The sequence below is a fragment of the Lissotriton helveticus genome, chromosome 5_1 (genome assembly GCF_964261635.1).
Source record: "Lissotriton helveticus chromosome 5_1, aLisHel1.1, whole genome shotgun sequence".
NCBI lineage: Eukaryota > Metazoa > Chordata > Amphibia > Caudata > Salamandridae > Lissotriton > Lissotriton helveticus.
The window spans coordinates 607,495,613-607,512,237 of record NC_136065.1 but is presented as its reverse complement, the minus strand read 5'-3'; the positions used below and the strand labels follow the sequence as shown (position 1 = coordinate 607,512,237).

The following is a 16,625-nucleotide window of genomic DNA, read 5'->3' as shown; positions in this document are numbered from 1 at the left end:
GAGGGCCACCATTTTAAACAATCGGCCTTACCCATTATGGAGCGAGGCAATCCTACCAAGTGTCTCGCATTCATTTCTAGATTCCGCAGCAAGGGTTTCAGATTATCCTCGTAATGTAATGTGAGGTGATAATTGGAGATACCCATATGCCCAGATAGCTAAAGTGCATTTCTTTGACCCGCAACAGCACTGGGAGATTTATCCCAGTTGATATGGAGCCCGGAGTATTTGCCATATATTGTACATATTTCTCTTACTCTCTGTAGGGTTTTGTCGGGGTTAGCCAAATATCGTAACACATCATCTGCATATACCGAGAGATTATCCTCCCAAGGGAGATCCCATCTCCAGCCCTTAATTTGTGCATCTCTTCTCACCCATTCCACTAATGGCTCTACTGTTAGTGCAAACAATAATGGTGACCGGGGCCATGCCTGTCGCCTGCCCCTTACAACAAGGAACACCTTCGAGAGGACCCTGTTTACCTTCAATCTTGCTTGAGGTTGTGTATATAGTAAGTGAACCAATTTCAGGAACTTTGGTCCAAAATCATTTTTTTTCAAAAACTGCAAACAAACTGAGTTTGTGGGCATCAAGGGAGGCCAACAACAGTGGTATCTATAAACCTGCTGTGGCTGCTATATTATTGTGTAATCTCCTAAGATTAAATTGTGTGTACCTGTGTGGCATAAACTAATTTTTATCTTGGTGGATCAACTCTAATATCACTCCTCTCAACCTATTCACTTGGGCTTTTGCCAATATGTTCATGTCTACATTCAAAAGTGAGAGGGGTTTGTATGATTCCCCTTTACCTGTTGGTTTCCCTGATTTTAGGAAAGGTACCACCGTTGCCATCAGCAAATCCCTAGGGCCTTCGTCCCTTTCATAAGCTGTGATATACATCTTATATAGGGAAGGCACTACTTACGCAGATAACCAGCAGGCCATTTGGGATTGGTGCCTTCCCTATTTTTATCTGGAAGAGTGCTACATGGTATATTCGTTTGGGCTGTATTAAGAATACCCCAGTGTTTACGCACCATCTTCTGGATTTTATTAGACAAAACGCTGAACGTGCTAACAAACGTCAGTCTTTCAAGATGTTCTTTATCTGGTCTTTTCTCAGTGCATCTCTATTGTTATTAGAGGCACGTTTCCAAGCCTTTCGTACCAGACGTCGCGGGTACTGTCGATCTTCCAGTTGTCTTGATAAAATCTGAGCGTGCTTGTCAAACAGAGTACTTGATGAACAATTTCTCCGGACTCTTAGAAACTGGCCTACAGGAAGATTGTCCAGCAGGGCTCGAGGATGATGGCTAGTGTGAGCCAAGAGAGAATTTCTTGACATTGTTTTTTTGTAAAGTTCAGAAGCCAGACTTCCGTTGTTGGGAAAGATCAATATATCCAAAAAGGGTAGTTGTAATTTACTGAATTCAATAGTGAATTTCAAAATATTGATCCTGCTGGTTCAACCACTCGTGAAAGGATTCTACCTCAGATGTTGTGCCTCGCCAAACCACGAAAATATCATCTATATAGCGCTTCCACAGCAACACCTGATGGAAGTATGGGTTGCTGTGGGTGAGCACGTGATTTTTTTCAAATAGATGAACATACAGGTTTGCGAGGCTGGGGGCAAAGACACTCCCCATGGATGTCCCAGAGGTTTGTAGAAAAATCTGGTCTTCAAATTTGAAATGCTTCTCCATCATTGCCATCTTCGCGCACTCCATAATGAAATTCACAGGAGTGATACTTTTTAGATCACGTGTGGCAAGGAGGGATCTAATGGCTTCCAAAGTTTCTACTTGTGGAATACAGGTGTAAAGAGACTCGACATCGAAACTGACCAATAGGTCAGTCTCAGTGTCGAACCTCACCTCTGGCAAAAGTCTCAAGACATCAGCCGTGTCCTGCAAGTACGTGGGCATCTCCTTTACAAGTGGTCGTAAGAAAAAGTCCACAAATGTGGACAAGGGCTCCAAAAGGGAACCAATGCCAGAAATAATCGGGCGTCCTGGAGGAGGCCGTGTAGGTTTGTGGATTTTTGGCAGGCAATAAAAGCCCGGCATCACTGGTTTGTTGGTAATCAAGAATTTTGCCTCATGGGGCGTAATCCATCCTTCAGAGCTCGCTTCCTCCACTAGAGTTTTGATCTCTGTGAGTAGACGAGGGGCAGGGTCAATGGATAAACGTTTGTATGAATCAGTGTTGTTCAGTTGCTTGAGACACTCCTGCCGATAAGTTGTCATGTCTAAAATGACAATGGCCCCACCCTTATCCGCCGGCTTTATAATGATCGACTGGTCAGTGGAAAGGCGGGCCAAAGCAGTTTTTTCAATATTAGACAGGTTATGAAAATAATGGTGGTCATTATTGAATAAAGCCATAACATCATGGGTCACAGCTTGTTCGAATGTTGTGACCTTGGATGGTACCTGTTGGCCTAAAGGTGTAAAGATGGACTTGGGGCGTAGCCCTGTATTGGTCAAATGATCATGTGTCTCAGTAGACTCTGTGTTGTCTTTTTTGAAAAAGAAGTGTAGGCGGATTTTTCTAAAAAACCTTTCCAGTTCACACCGAGTCTCAAAAGGGTCTCCTTTATTGGTTGGGACATAGCCCAAACCCTTTCTCAATACAGATTCTTCATCTACTGAGAGTTTGCGGGAACTTAGATTGACTATTAAGTTCCTGTCGTTGTCGGTGCTGTCTGAGCAGCTTGAGCGGCCCTGCGACTCCTGGTTTGGGGGAAACTCTGATCTGCCTCCCATTGGACCTGTTGTTGTCCTCTCCTTCTCCCATAGTTGCGCCCTCGTCCTTGCCCTAAAAAAGACGGGTCTTGATAAAATTGGGGGTGTGGAGGGAATGTTTGCATTGGTGGAGCAAATGGAGGTTGAAAGCCCCATGGATTTGGTGGCCACCACTGTGCTTGATTCTGATAAGGCCCTCGATTACCTCTTCTCCTATTGAAGCCTCTTTGTTGTCCCCCTCTCTTCAATTGTGGTACTCCATTCCCTGAATTATCAGAGTCTGAATCTAAATCTGATCCAGATGAATAATTTGAGCCGTAGCGTCTCCCTTTGTTATTAAACTCTGGAGCCACCCAATCATCACTGGTATACGGAAAGATCTTAGTCATCGAAAACCGTGCCAAGTCTTTTTTGCATTTCTCCAGTTTGGAAAAGAGGATATTGTCATTATAATCTTTACTGCTTTTGTTAGTCTCATCCAGTTGTTTTTTGAAGATGGGACTGGTCAGTGTAGTTTTTATCTGCCCCTCTAATAACTGGATTTCAATAAGAATACTATCGGCTGTCTTCTTAGCAGTATTGATTATGAGGATCAGCCAGTCTCGCGTGCATCGCCACGCGATGAGTGACCAATCACGTAAAAAATCCTTATTTGTCAGAAAAAGGCGAGGAGTATTTGTCACAATAAGTCCTGTTGGGGAACATTTGCCTCGAAGGTATTCGGCCATTATAATCCCATGTATAGATATACGGGAAAGATTTTTCTTTAAATTCAATAACGTCAGCCAATCATCCTTTTTGGCTACCACAGTATCGGGTCGAAAATCTAGCATACTCGGATTGCTTTCTAAGATAGAATTCATAGCCTCATCATCGAAAGCCAGTCCCATAAAGTCAGCCATGGTACAATATAACAAGTCACAGCAGTAGGTATGATGAGCGCATAAGGGTGAGATCTATTAAAATCACATCAAATAGACAACCCGCAACATAGTTGCTCTAAACCTATAAACACAATCTGTAAAGAGGGTCTATGGAGATATGTTTAAAGACCTATCATCTCATCTCCTGAGACAATATCTAATAAACCAAAGAGAATGAAAGGTCTAAGGTGAGTGATCTATACAAGTAACTGAGAGGGTAGGCTATAACAAGTATGTAGAGTCACAGATGGCTGAGATATTCCCATCAAACCACCCTTTTATTTGGTGGAGTCTCATCATGTGGGAAAGTTGTTACAACATCCAATATTGCCGCCCAAACCAATCAGTGATGGTGCGGAAATGGATGAAACAATAGACACTCTAGCCAACTGCTGCTCATAAGGTGGTGTTTGAAGTGAATGTGCAGTGCTTGTGGTGAATAAGTTTAAAATTAGCGACTCAGGCAAAACAAAATTTATTAGACATGTCTGAGTGGTAATGTTAAAAACACGCCTGGTAGTTGAAGCTTATGACTAGACTATGGCGCTGTGCAGGTGGTCAACATGTTTCAGCCTTTTAGACATTGTTTGTCAAGGCTTTCTTCAGGACCTAGATTTATAAGCTACTGCAGCAATTATGAGTGAATATCGAAAACCAAAGAGTGAAAAAGTGAAAGAATTAATAATTTTAAGGAAAGCATATATCTACCATGAACTTGGAGCCCCAATGTCCATGTGGAAGGTAAATATTCTATTTCAATCCTGTGAAGAAATATAAAAAAACATAAAAACAACCATCTATATGCATGTATATAGTCACATTCTCGCATGAAACTGTACAAGCCATACACAAAAACAGGGTGAATTTCACCTTGTTTGCTTCAGAGTAATTATTGACTCATTCACAAAACATGTTTTCTGATTGTGAATACTCACCACGCATTTGCGAGGAGAAAACCTCACCTCGCCCGGCATCCGCTCGGGAATATGAGGCCCTGCTCTAAGGTGCACAAGAAAGCAGATATTTATAATAAGTTAAATGCCTCCTACTCCTAGTTATGTAGCATCCTATATATCAAACCAATAGCTGTAAACAGAGTTAAAAATGCACCATGACAAAACTTCCCCAGAACTGGGTGTTTCTAATGGAATGTTTTTTATCAATAGATACCTCGAGTAACTTTATAAGATTTATGAAAAGATACCCTAGGGAAAAGATATTTCAGAGGCTATACATCGAGAACGCTAGTAAGGGTGCCAGAAATTAGCCTTACCTGTCCGTCGGTACCTCTCTCAGGCGTCCGAGAGGAAGTGGAGGTACCAAACGGAACAGGGCGCACCCTTTAAATAGTATCACCAATTAGCTCAATTGGCTCGTAGAGGTGGAACTGGCTCATCGAATCAGAAAAGATACGCTAAACCCGGAAGTATTTGTCCGTCGGGTTTTCCGCTATAGCGCTAGAGCATGCGCTGTTGTGGTTGGTATGGTCACGCCACTGTTTGGACACGCATGCGTGTAGTGAAAAGAGAGCGCGCATGCCATGTCAGTCAGTCGGCGAAACAATAGTCACTCGCACAACCGTCTGACTCTCATTGCGTCTGGAACTTGTAGAGCATGCGCTGTTGTGGTTGGTATGATCACGGCACTATTCAGACGCGCATGCGTGTAGTGAAAAGAGAGCGCGCATGCCATGTCAGTCAGTCGGCGAAACACTAGTCACTCGCGCAACCGTCTGACTCTCATTGTGTCTGGAACCTGTAATTTTATCTTATTTATTTGCATTACAGCGATTGCAAACCTGATGTTAGAACGGGATCTGGCAAGATTAATGGCAAGAGTGCAAATGGTACTAAAAAATGGTTTAATTGAAAAACGAATTAAATAAATGCTAGGAAGCCTGGTGTCAAAGACAGGGATGATGTAATGTAACAACCTCTTGTCAATCATGACAATCATTATGCTGTTGGATCGACACAGGCTTGAATTATATTAATCAGGTAGTCCTTGTTGTAAGGAGTGGCAGTTATGGACCATAGTCCCTATCATGATAGATATCAGAGAATGCAGCTAGAGGCTCACTAATTAAACTGAAATCCAGGGAATGGAGTCGTTCAACCCAAGACTGTCACTCCGAAGCTTAAAAATCCATTTCTGCTCTTTAATGAATAAAAACTTTGTTTTATCACTGATGTGAGATGGAATATGTGGGTGTTCCAAAATCACCCATCTGAGGTCTTCAGGTCGATGTTTCTTATCCAAAAAATGATTAGTGAGGCAGGTGGATTGCTTGTGGCACCGAATGGTACTCTTATGTTCGCTAATGCGGACCCTCATTTTCCTTGTAGTATGCCCAATGTACTGAAGTGAACAAGGGCAGGTGACCAAGTATATCACTCCTTCTGTATTACAGTTCGTGTGATTGCGTAGTAGCCAGGGTTTTCCAGTACCTATGTCAACCTGGTCTGCTTTGTACATCTGGGGGCAGGCACTGCAAGAGCCACACGGAAAAGGACCACGTACTGGCTGGGTGTTCCAAAGTGTATTTTGTGCATCAGGTAGTTTAAATCTAGGTCTAGTGTGGACCAGACTATCTTCAATGCTACAGGCTCTTTTGAAAGAAAATAAAGATAATGGTATATTCGTTTGGGCTGTATTAAGAATACCCCAGTGTTTACGCACCATCTTCTGGATTTTATTAGACAAAACGCTGAACGTGCTAACAAACGTCAGTCTTTCAAGATGTTCTTTATCTGGTCTTTTCTCTAACAGTGCATCTCTATTGTTATTAGAGGCACGTTTCCAAGCCTATCTATTGATAAAAAACATTCCATTAGAAACACCCAGTTCTGGGGAAGTTTTGTCATGGTGCATTTTTAACTCTGTTTACAGCTATTGGTTTGATATATAGGATGCTACATAACTAGGAGTAGGAGGCATTTAATTTATTATAAATATCTGCTTTCTTGTGCACCTTAGAGCGGGGCCTCATATTCCCGAGCGGATGCCGGGCGAGGTGAGGTTTTCTCCTCGCAAATGCGTGGTGAGTATTCACAATCAGAAAACATGTTTTGTGAATGAGTCAATAATTACTCTTAAGCAAACAAGGTGAAATTCACCCTGTTTTTGTGTATGGCTTGTACAGTTTCATGCGAGAATGTGACTATATACATGCATATAGATGGTTGTTTTTATGTTTTTTTATATTTCTTCACAGGATTGAAATAGAATATTTACCTTCCACATGGACATTGGGGCTCCAAGTTCATGGTAGATATATGCTTTCCTTAAAATTATTAATTCTTTCACTTTTTCACTTTTTGGTTTTCGATATTCACTCATAATTGCTGCAGTAGCTTATAAATCTAGGTCCTGAAGAAAGCCTTGACAAACAATGTCTAAAAGGCTGAAACATGTTGACCACCTGCACAGCGCCATAGTGTAGTCATAATCTTCAACTACCAGGCGTGTTTTTAACATTACCACTCAGACATGTCTAATAAATTTTGTTTCGCCTGAGTCGCAAATTTTAAACTTATTCACCACAAGCACTGCACATTCACTTCAAACACCACCTAATGAGCAGCAGTTGGCTAGAGTGTCTATTGTTTCATCCATAATCCTATCATTTCCCCATGATGCCATCATCAGGCCCTGTTACTTTAATGAAAAAGCAGAATAGTTTGTCAACAGCCACAAGCAGGGCAGGTCTATTGTGCTCTCTGAATATTCAGCCTTCACCTGAATTAACTGATGTCAATATATTGTGTAAGGAATCACCATTGTGGTGTCAGAAAGCATGCTTTGGGATTCTTTTTTTCCTGCTGTCTGGCTTGTACAAGCAAGAGGCAAAAACAGCACCCACTAACCTGTGAGGATGCACCATGAAGCCTAACCCTGGTAAGGAAAATAAACATTGGTAATTCAATTATTGGGAATTTTGTATGTCTATGTAACGCTCAGTGATAATGTTGGCTCCCTCTGGCTCAGGTGCTGAACCAAAGGGCCACCAGCCTGAAGGGTTTATTGATTTTTTTGGGAAATATATTTTTATTGCAGAAATCATTCATACAGTTAAGCCGGTTAACAATTATATAAACATCGTTTGTGATCGATGAAACAATAATATTCATAATACACAGCCATTTAGCCCACAACCCGTGGGTTGGGCGGCGTGAATCAGATATGTAGTATGCGTGTGTATATCACATAATCATGAACATGTCCGGCCCACAAAGAATAGTCGTATCTGCTTTTCTTTAACTCCCAATTACCCAACATACAAACCCCAACAACCCCTGGGAGCCAATACTTGAGCAAGCACCACCCGTCCCGAGTCTCCCGCTCCCGTGTCCTGTGTCCCTTGTATCAGTCCAAGACAACGTAGCTCCACAGTTACAGTAATCAGCTCGATCTCAGGTGCATTCATCCTCCCAGCCAGTCCCTGATAGCAGGGATCTCCTTACCCGGTGGTCAGCTCCCCCCACCCTCCTAATCCCTCCCCCTTACTTGAATGGTGGTGTGGGTGTTTATATAAGCACTCAATATTCGTAACGGCAATAGCAATGGGCTAACGTAATTACGCATTATATGTAGTAGTCACATGGACGTGGAGCTCACTCCTCTTCTTCCGTCAACTGTTGGTCCTTCAAAGACTGGACCAGTGCTTCCCAGGATCGAGCTGCTTCCAACGCTTTATCATTACCCGATTGGGTAGCCTGTCGGAGCCTCACTACACTCTTGCTGCTGGCCCATTTACAGAGTTCCCTTCTCCAGCGCCCAAACGATGGCCCCTCCGTTGCCTTCCAATTCCAGGTAATTTCACGTTTAGCCAGCAGGAGCCCTAAGTCAATAAATTTGCTGGTGACCTTGGTCTTGGCCGTATGCGGATACCAGTGTAGCAGGCAGGTGGCCATGTCATAATCCAGTTGTCTGTCTTTGATCGTATTTAGGAGTTCCCCTACATCCTCCCAGTAACCGCCCATACGCAGACAGAACCATAACATGTGGTCTAGCTCAGCACCGTCCTCCCTACATCGTGGGCACGCCGCATTCTGGGCCTGAAAGTACTTTCGGATCTTCCCCTGTGTTAAATAGGCCCTATGCACCACAAAGAATTGTATCAGTTGGAGACGAGCATTTCTAGAGCCCTTCCACGCCCGTTTGAGGATCTGTCCCCAAGCGGCTTCCGGTATCTCCCTACCTATGCTTTCCTCCCATTTCACTTTAAGAGTATCTAAGGGTCGTATGCCCTCCCGAAGTAGCCTAGACTGGAGGCACGTTACCGCTTTGATCGTGCCCGCCGCCATCACAGTATATTGGCAAGCAAGGGTGACCTCCGGCTCCATTTTCCCCGTTCTCCAGTGCTTTTGAATCGTGGTCGTGACCGCAGCATGAAGCAGGAAGTCCCCCTCTGGGAGCCCAAACAGGTCTCGCAGCGCTGGGAAGGGCACCAGTTCCTGGTTCACATACAGGTCTCCCACCACCTGGACGCCCATCTGTTCCCAATTCGCCAGCGGCGACCAATCCCCGCCATGCAGCAGCGCCGTCAACATTCCCAGTGGAATTTCCGGCGCGTACGGGTGCGGAGTCCCTGCTTTCCGCTGCATTCTGTTCCAGCAAAGTCTGAGGGTTCGTTCCTCCCCCGTCAAGTCCTGCTGGTGGAACCTTTGCTGCAGGACTATATAGGCCTGTACATGACGTGGGATGCCCCTCCCCCAGTCACTCTCCCGGCCCCGATATTCCCGCGCTATGTTTTGCGTCAAAATCTGCAGTTGGGCCGCCAGGTAATAAAGTTCAAAATCCGGCACCGCCAGGCCACCCTCCACTCTGGGCCTCATCAATGTCGCCAGGGCTATTCGACGTCTACCACTACCCCAGATGAAACCCACCATCAACGATCTCAGTTCCTTAAATATCCTTGGCGGAAGCCAGATCGGCAGTGTACGGAAATAATATAACAACCTGGGAAGTGCCACCATCTTAAGCAACGCCACCCTGCCCATCACCGACAGAGGAAGCGTTGCCCAGAACTCCATACAACCTTTCAAGGTTCTGACACACCTGCATATGTTACCCTCCAGCAAGTCCTGGTCCGTGTGGTAAATCCGGACCCCCCCATAGGTGATGCACGTCGGTTCCCATTTAATGGGTCCCAGCGTCACAGGCCCAGGGAGACCCCGTCGCATCGTAAAGATGCACGTCTTAGTCCAGTTCACCTGGAGACCAGAGACTCCCCCAAAACTGGACAACATAGCAGTCGCCCCCTGCAGATCTACCTCAGCCTCCCGGAGAAAGAGGAGCAGATCATCCGCATACAGGGAGATGTAGTGGTGATCACCCTGATGCAGCAGTCCCCTATACATCCTCCCCAACCTTGCCTGTGCCGCCAAAGGCTTGATCGCCAGTGCAAACAACAGTGGCGATAATGAGCACCCCTGTCTTGTACCTCTCATGATTGGATATTGGTCAGAGATCACCTCGCCCAGCTTCACTCTAGCCGTGGCCGAGGAGTATAACACCCTTGTCCATTTCACGAACCTGTCACCCAATCCAAAGCGGACCAGGACCCTGCAGAGAAACGCCCACTCCAGACTATCAAAGGCTTTCTCAATGTCGACAGAGAGCACCGCTGTGGAGCTCTCATCGCTCTGATTGTCTGCCATGATCCGAAGAAAGCGGCGGATATTCGTAGCCGTGCATCTCTTGGGAATAAAGCCCACTTGATCTACGTGAACCAGCGACGCCATGTACGGCAGCAATCGTGTCGCCAGTATGCGGCTCAGGATTTTATAATCCACTGATAACATAGATAAAGGTTGATAGGAGGCCACATCCAGCTCCGACTGGCCCGGTTTCAGAAGAGGGACTATCAAGGCCTCACGCATCGAACTTGGGAGGTGTCCCTCCGTCTCTGCCGCCCGATACACCTCCAGTAAAGCGGGTGCCAGTTTGTCCACGTATGAAGCATAAAATTCAATGGGAAGCCCATCAGGGCCTGGCGTCTTATTTCGGGCCATGTGTTTAATCGCCACACGTATCTCCGCTAATGTGATATCCTGTCCCAACATGTCAGCGTCCTCTTCCTCCATCCGCGGCAAGGGGGTTCCCTCCAGATATTCTTCTATGTCCTCCTCTGCCTCCCCCCTTCTACTGCTATACAGGTCTTCGTAATAGGTAGCAAAGCGAGACAACACCATCTCCTGCGAGTGGGTCGGAGTGCCATCACCCATCGCTATCTGCATAATCGGCCCACTTCTCTGCACCGGGTTGGCCAGTCTAGCCAGCAGCGTTCCCACCTTATCCCCCTCCGCATGGGCCCTCGCCAGGTAACCTCTGTTATCAAAGCATCGCAGCCGTTCAGTTTCGGCTGCCACCTTCTCTTTTGCCTCGAGCAATTGCTCCTGCAGGGACGGCACTTCCGGTCTCCTCTGCTACAGATCCCTCAAGGCCTTATCTGCTCTCGCTACATCATCCACCACTGATTTCCTGGCTCCTGAATACTTGGTGATGCATAACCATCTGATAACCACCTTAAAAGCATCCCACTCCAACGCCCTAGAGCTAGCTGTACCCCAGTTCTCCCGGAAGTAATCATCAATGCCCTCTCCCACCTCCGTCCTAAATACCTGATCTTCCAGAGTCTCAGGACGTAGGCGCCATGTTGGGATTGCCGTCCTCACCCTCTGCCAGTGAAGCGACATCAGTAGTGGGTTATGGTCGGAAATAGTTCTAGTGAGGTATTCAGTATGTGTCGCCATATGGGCCAGCAGGGGGGAGCACAGGATAGCGTCAATGCGGACGTGTAGGTCATGCACAGAGGAAAAGAACGAGTAATCCCTAACCTGCGGATGCTGGGCACGCCACACATCAATGAAGCCCCAGTGGTCTTGCCAGTCGGATCTCGTTTTAGCCAGGTTCCTAACCGGCGCAGCCGCTAGAGGAGGGTGTGATCTATCCATGTCCACATCCGAGATAGCATTGAAATCCCCTCCTACAATGGCCGGGCCAGCCAAAAGGGGATCCAGCGCGCCCGACAAACCAGCCAGGAATCGAGCTTGCTCAGCGTTCGGGGCATAAATACTACACAGCACAACGTCCCTGCCAAATAGTCTGCCCTCTACTGCCACATATCGCCCTTCTTGATCGATCACCTGCCGAGAGACCTGAAAAAGATCCCGGCCCGTATCCAAATGAGTACCCCCCTGGCAAACGCAGAATAAGCTGTACTGAAAACCTGACCCCTCCATCTCCGTTGCAGTGCCTGGCCCTCCGTCTTAGTAAGATGTGTTTCCTGTAATAAAGCTATGCGTACCCCTCTCCACAATAAATAAGCATGCACCTTATGCCGTCTAACCATAGTATGTAAGCCTCTAACATTCCAAGTGATACATTTTAAATCACGTAACGTTTCCATCACTGTAGCCCTGCTTCCCCGTCCTCCTCAAAATAACAGCACCCATACCTTTGCCAACCCCCAAAAACTCAACCCCCCCAAAAAGCCCCCCCCAACCCCAGAATACAGAACCCACCCTCCCCCCCAGAATCGGACCCAATAACAACTTATCAGCCCCGTCCAAACAGCCACAACAAAACACACAATACTATCCTGTGGTAGTCACCACAGGTTGCCTTAAGGGCAATAGGAGTGCAGATCAGCCCGACAGGCAGCAGCGCTACCCCCGCTTCCTGCCCCCGACCCCATAAAGCAGCATTCCCATCCACAAAAAAAAAAATATTACCAGGGGCTCCATCCCCTTCTAGTGTAGTCCAATAACGGGAGCTCTGCGATGAAAGAGAATCATTCTACAGGTCGTCCGCAGATCTGGGTGTCACTTCCGGCCCCATGGTGCTGTCCACATCCGAGAGTTCAGTGCCTGATTGTTTCCGTTCCTCATCCGAGTCTGACCCTCTGTTCGAGTCCCCCTTCCGTGACCCTGTTATTTCAGCTGTCGCCGCCAGAGCGTTTGTCAGCAGCCACTTGTGCGAGCATGAGGGCCTGTCGATTCCTGTTCTTCTTTTGGATACGCTGCGATTGGCGATTCCTTTGTGATTTCGGCTACCCCTGTTTCTGCGGTCTGTGCCCGCCCTGTAAGACTCCAGCCATGCCCATGCGTCTTCAGGTGTCAGAAAGAAGTGGGTCATGTCATCCACAATGATTCTCAATTTGGCGGGGAATAATAATGAGTACTGGATCCCCTCGTCTCTTAGTTCCTTTTTAATGGATAAATAGGATGCCCTGCACCGCTGAATGTCCTGCGTGTAGTCCGGGAAAATCGTAACTGAGCCGTTCTCCACTTTAAAAGGGCCCTTGTCACATGCATTTTGGATCAGCAGGTCCCTGTCTTTATAGTGGAGGACCCTGGCAACCACAGTTCTGGGCGGGCGACCCGGCAGCGGTGGCTTGGCCGGGACCCTATGTGCCCGCTCGAGTGTGAAAAAGGCGGTGAGGCCCTCCGGGGCAACCTGTGTCCTAAACCAGTTCTCCATGTAAGCTACCATGTCCGATCCCTCCCCTTTCTCCGGCAGGCCCTCGACCCGTACGTTATTGCGCCGATTTCGACTCTCCGCATCTTCGGCCTTCTTTTCAAGGGTCGCGAGGCGCTGTAAGGCATCCTCCAGCTTGGGTTCCACCGTCACCACCGCCGGTTTCAGTTCCTGCACCACCAGCTCAGTATCCTTCACTCTATCCACCACTTTCGAGTGGTCCGCCTTCAGGAGGCCAAGCCCCGTTGCGACTTGCAAGATGTCGTGATGTAAGGACTCTTTCGTCGCCGTGATGGCTTCCAGGATTTGGTCTAGGCGTCTGTTCAGCCGTTTCTCCGATTCTGTGCTTTCAATATCCTCTTCGTCATAGCGGACGGCGCCCTGCTCCGCAGCCCCCTCTGTCTCACTTGTGGGCTTCATCATGAAGGTTGGGGTGCACCCTGTCTCCTACTTGAAGGACTACTTGCGCCAGAGAGTTCGTTCACAACGGCCGCCCAAGACGTCACACACAAGGGCCGGTTCCAGCCCCCTCCGGATTTCTATAATTGCTCCAAGCTAGCGGGCCGCCACTCCACAGCCACGTCATGCATCCCACCTTGGCTCCACAGGTTGCCCTCCGCAGTCCGCTTCCAGGTGTACGGGGTCCCCGGTCTCCCGAATGCACCTCTGTTCCGCACCCCGCCACCAAAGCCAACAATCAGGGCCGGGGCTCAGTCTTTGTGCCACTGGTTAGACCCCTTCAGCGCAAACCTCCAATGCGCGCAGGAACCCAAGTTCCAATCTGGGCTAACAGTGGGGGCGCAGCGGGGTATCAGATAGGTTCCACGGCTGCTCCCACGGCCGTATCATCCCAGCATCCTCTGTATTGCGTCACCACGATGTGCAGAGCAAGGGAAGATATGCCACCTCAATATGCTTCCTTATATCCACGCTCGCCTCGGCAGACCCGTTTCCTTCACTCCTACAGTTCTGCCGGTCCGACTCTGCCCCCACCCCCGCTGGTCCGTGTATAGGGCCTCCGCCCGTCACTCACCAGGGCCACAGGGGTACGTCGGTGTTTCGCCGCCTCTGGGGTCTGCTCGTCCCTTTCTGTTCCGGTGCCCCCCTCCAGGGAGCTCCGGGGGCCGGCGTCGATTTTAGTGGGCAGCCACCGGTATAGTTCAGTGCACGCTCCGCTCTTAATGCAGGGTCTCAGGTTCCCCCTGCACTCCTTGGGTCGAGCGCCGCACAGCTGCCTCACCTTGCTCACTGAAAGCAGTACACACTGCTCGCCGACCACAAATACCTCCGGGGCATGATTACAATGCCGTGCCTCTCATGTAGCTCCAGTAATGGGCGCCATAGTAGGACCTTTTGCGGGGCGCCTTCCCCTCCGGGCAAACCCCGTCATACACGCTCGCCAGGGTCCGCTCCGCAGTGCAGGCAGTAAGAGCACCGGCCATCTGCTGACCACAACGGCAATCGTCTCACAGCTCCCGGGCGCCGGGCCTTTATTAGCGGCTTCCCCGCTGCTGGGTCAGTCCCGTCTCCCTTTGTACTCCGCCATCTTGTGGGATCGCTTTTCACTGCTCCGACATTGCCGCCGGGTCCAGTAGCTCAGCGGAGCCTCCGGTCGATGCGATATTCACTTCAGGATGTTCCCCTGATATTCCGACGCAATTACATGCGTTGCAAGCCGCAATCAGGATAATTAAAAAGGATAATCGGCGGGCGCGGAGCTCTCGGCTCACGCCGCCGTCCCCATCAGCGCCGAAACCACGCCCCCCTGAATGGTTTATTGATATATAAACAATTCCTTAAAAAGCCTCCTCTGCATATACTTGTATTCATGATGTGCTTCGTGAGCCATGTGTCACGGTGTTACTTGAGGTTTTGCTATTCCACTCCTTTACTGAAGGTAGAACTAAAAATAGTGTTTTCATTATGAAACATGTAGTCTACTCACACCTGACATGAGCAACTTGAGAAAGTGAAGACTCTCAAGTACAGCTTTGTTCAGGGAGACAGAAAATGTTTACAGTAGGCTGAGTAACCCAAGGCATTCTTTCACCTATGCTGCCTTTGTATCTTCTAATTTTTCCACTAATAGGCTCAGTAAGCAATTGAAAAGTGATGTTTTTATTAACATTGAATGTGTTTATTTCACATGAGACAATACAGTTGCAAAGAGTGAAGATTTATTCTCTCTGGTATTGTGGTGATGGAGGGCAAGTGTTACCCTTATGCCCAGGACAAGCAATACCACTTTATAATCATTCCAAAGGTCTTGAGACCACCAAACCAAATAGCTGCTTCACACCCTTTTTCTTGCCGTTTCTACGGCTCTTGCATGCCAATGATTCCCCACATTTTTCAAAAATGCCATTGAGCATATCCTGTGTTCTCCTTGGAACCCCTCTTCCAAATTGTATACTGCACTTGGACTATGGGCTTCACATCTGCATGCATCATGTGCTCCACGCCTCTTTGCATCTTGTGCTACCCATCTCCTCTTACAATTGGCACCAAATCTTTAGGACTCTGTCATCCTAACCATCATCCCCCCCTAAAACTTTCTCTCACTCCAAAACGCAATCCTTCATTTAATAGTAGCTTTTCTATGAATACAAGAATTTACCAGGCTTCACTCATATAGAACACAGATTGCTGGAGCGACACGAACAGCAGGCAAAGTACAAACAGTAGAAGTGTATGGTTACACACTACTCATTTCCACACGTGCCACAGCTGTGCCAAAATATTATATGTGGGAACTAAGCTTGTGTTTTGCTACCCATGCATGCTCACGCATTACTCATGCCAGTAAACACCGATTCAAAATATATAATCCCAAACAATTGGCCGAGATTATCCTGACTCTGTGCTTTGGAGACTTTTGCCTTCCAAGAGTTAGCGAAAACCTACTTTACATGGATCTCAATAACACCCAAAAACCTGAAAGAATCAGAGAGAACCACCACCATAGGCCACGCTTTGTCATGTTCTGCCACTTTGTATGATTCAGATACTTAATAAATAATTTGCCCCATCATTTGCAACTCTTTTCCATTTCCTTTAAGAAACTGCATCCAAAACTTCACTAGGTTTACTAGATATGTATTTCTTAATGTTTGTGGGGCAGGTTATATTGTAGAACTTCACCACAATATTAAAGTTGCAGTAATTGCTATATATGAAAGAAGGAACATGTATCACTTGTAGAAAGACTCCTGATCTAATTCTTGAGCTCCTTTGGCATCTCTATTGCCACTTGTCTCCTGACTTCTACATTATTCCCCTTTCTTCTACACTCTGTATGTCTATTGTTCTCCTACTATTCCTCCTATCATCTTGTCCTGTGGTACATTTAAAGTTCAAATATCAGGATTTGCCTGAGGATTTTTAGTGCATTGGGGAAACCTGGATCTGATAAGTTCATTATTCCCCTGGAATTTTCAGTCCAAGACCATAAAATGGAACTCACTAC

At 47.2% G+C, this 16,625-nt stretch overlaps 1 protein-coding gene across 1 annotated transcript in view; it reads left to right on the top strand.

Moving 5' to 3' along the window:
• The window catches only part of BICC1 (BicC family RNA binding protein 1), an 851,967-nt gene that overhangs the window by 734,918 nt on the left and 100,424 nt on the right, over positions 1 to 16,625 (top strand). The gene's annotated exons all lie outside the window — the stretch shown is intronic.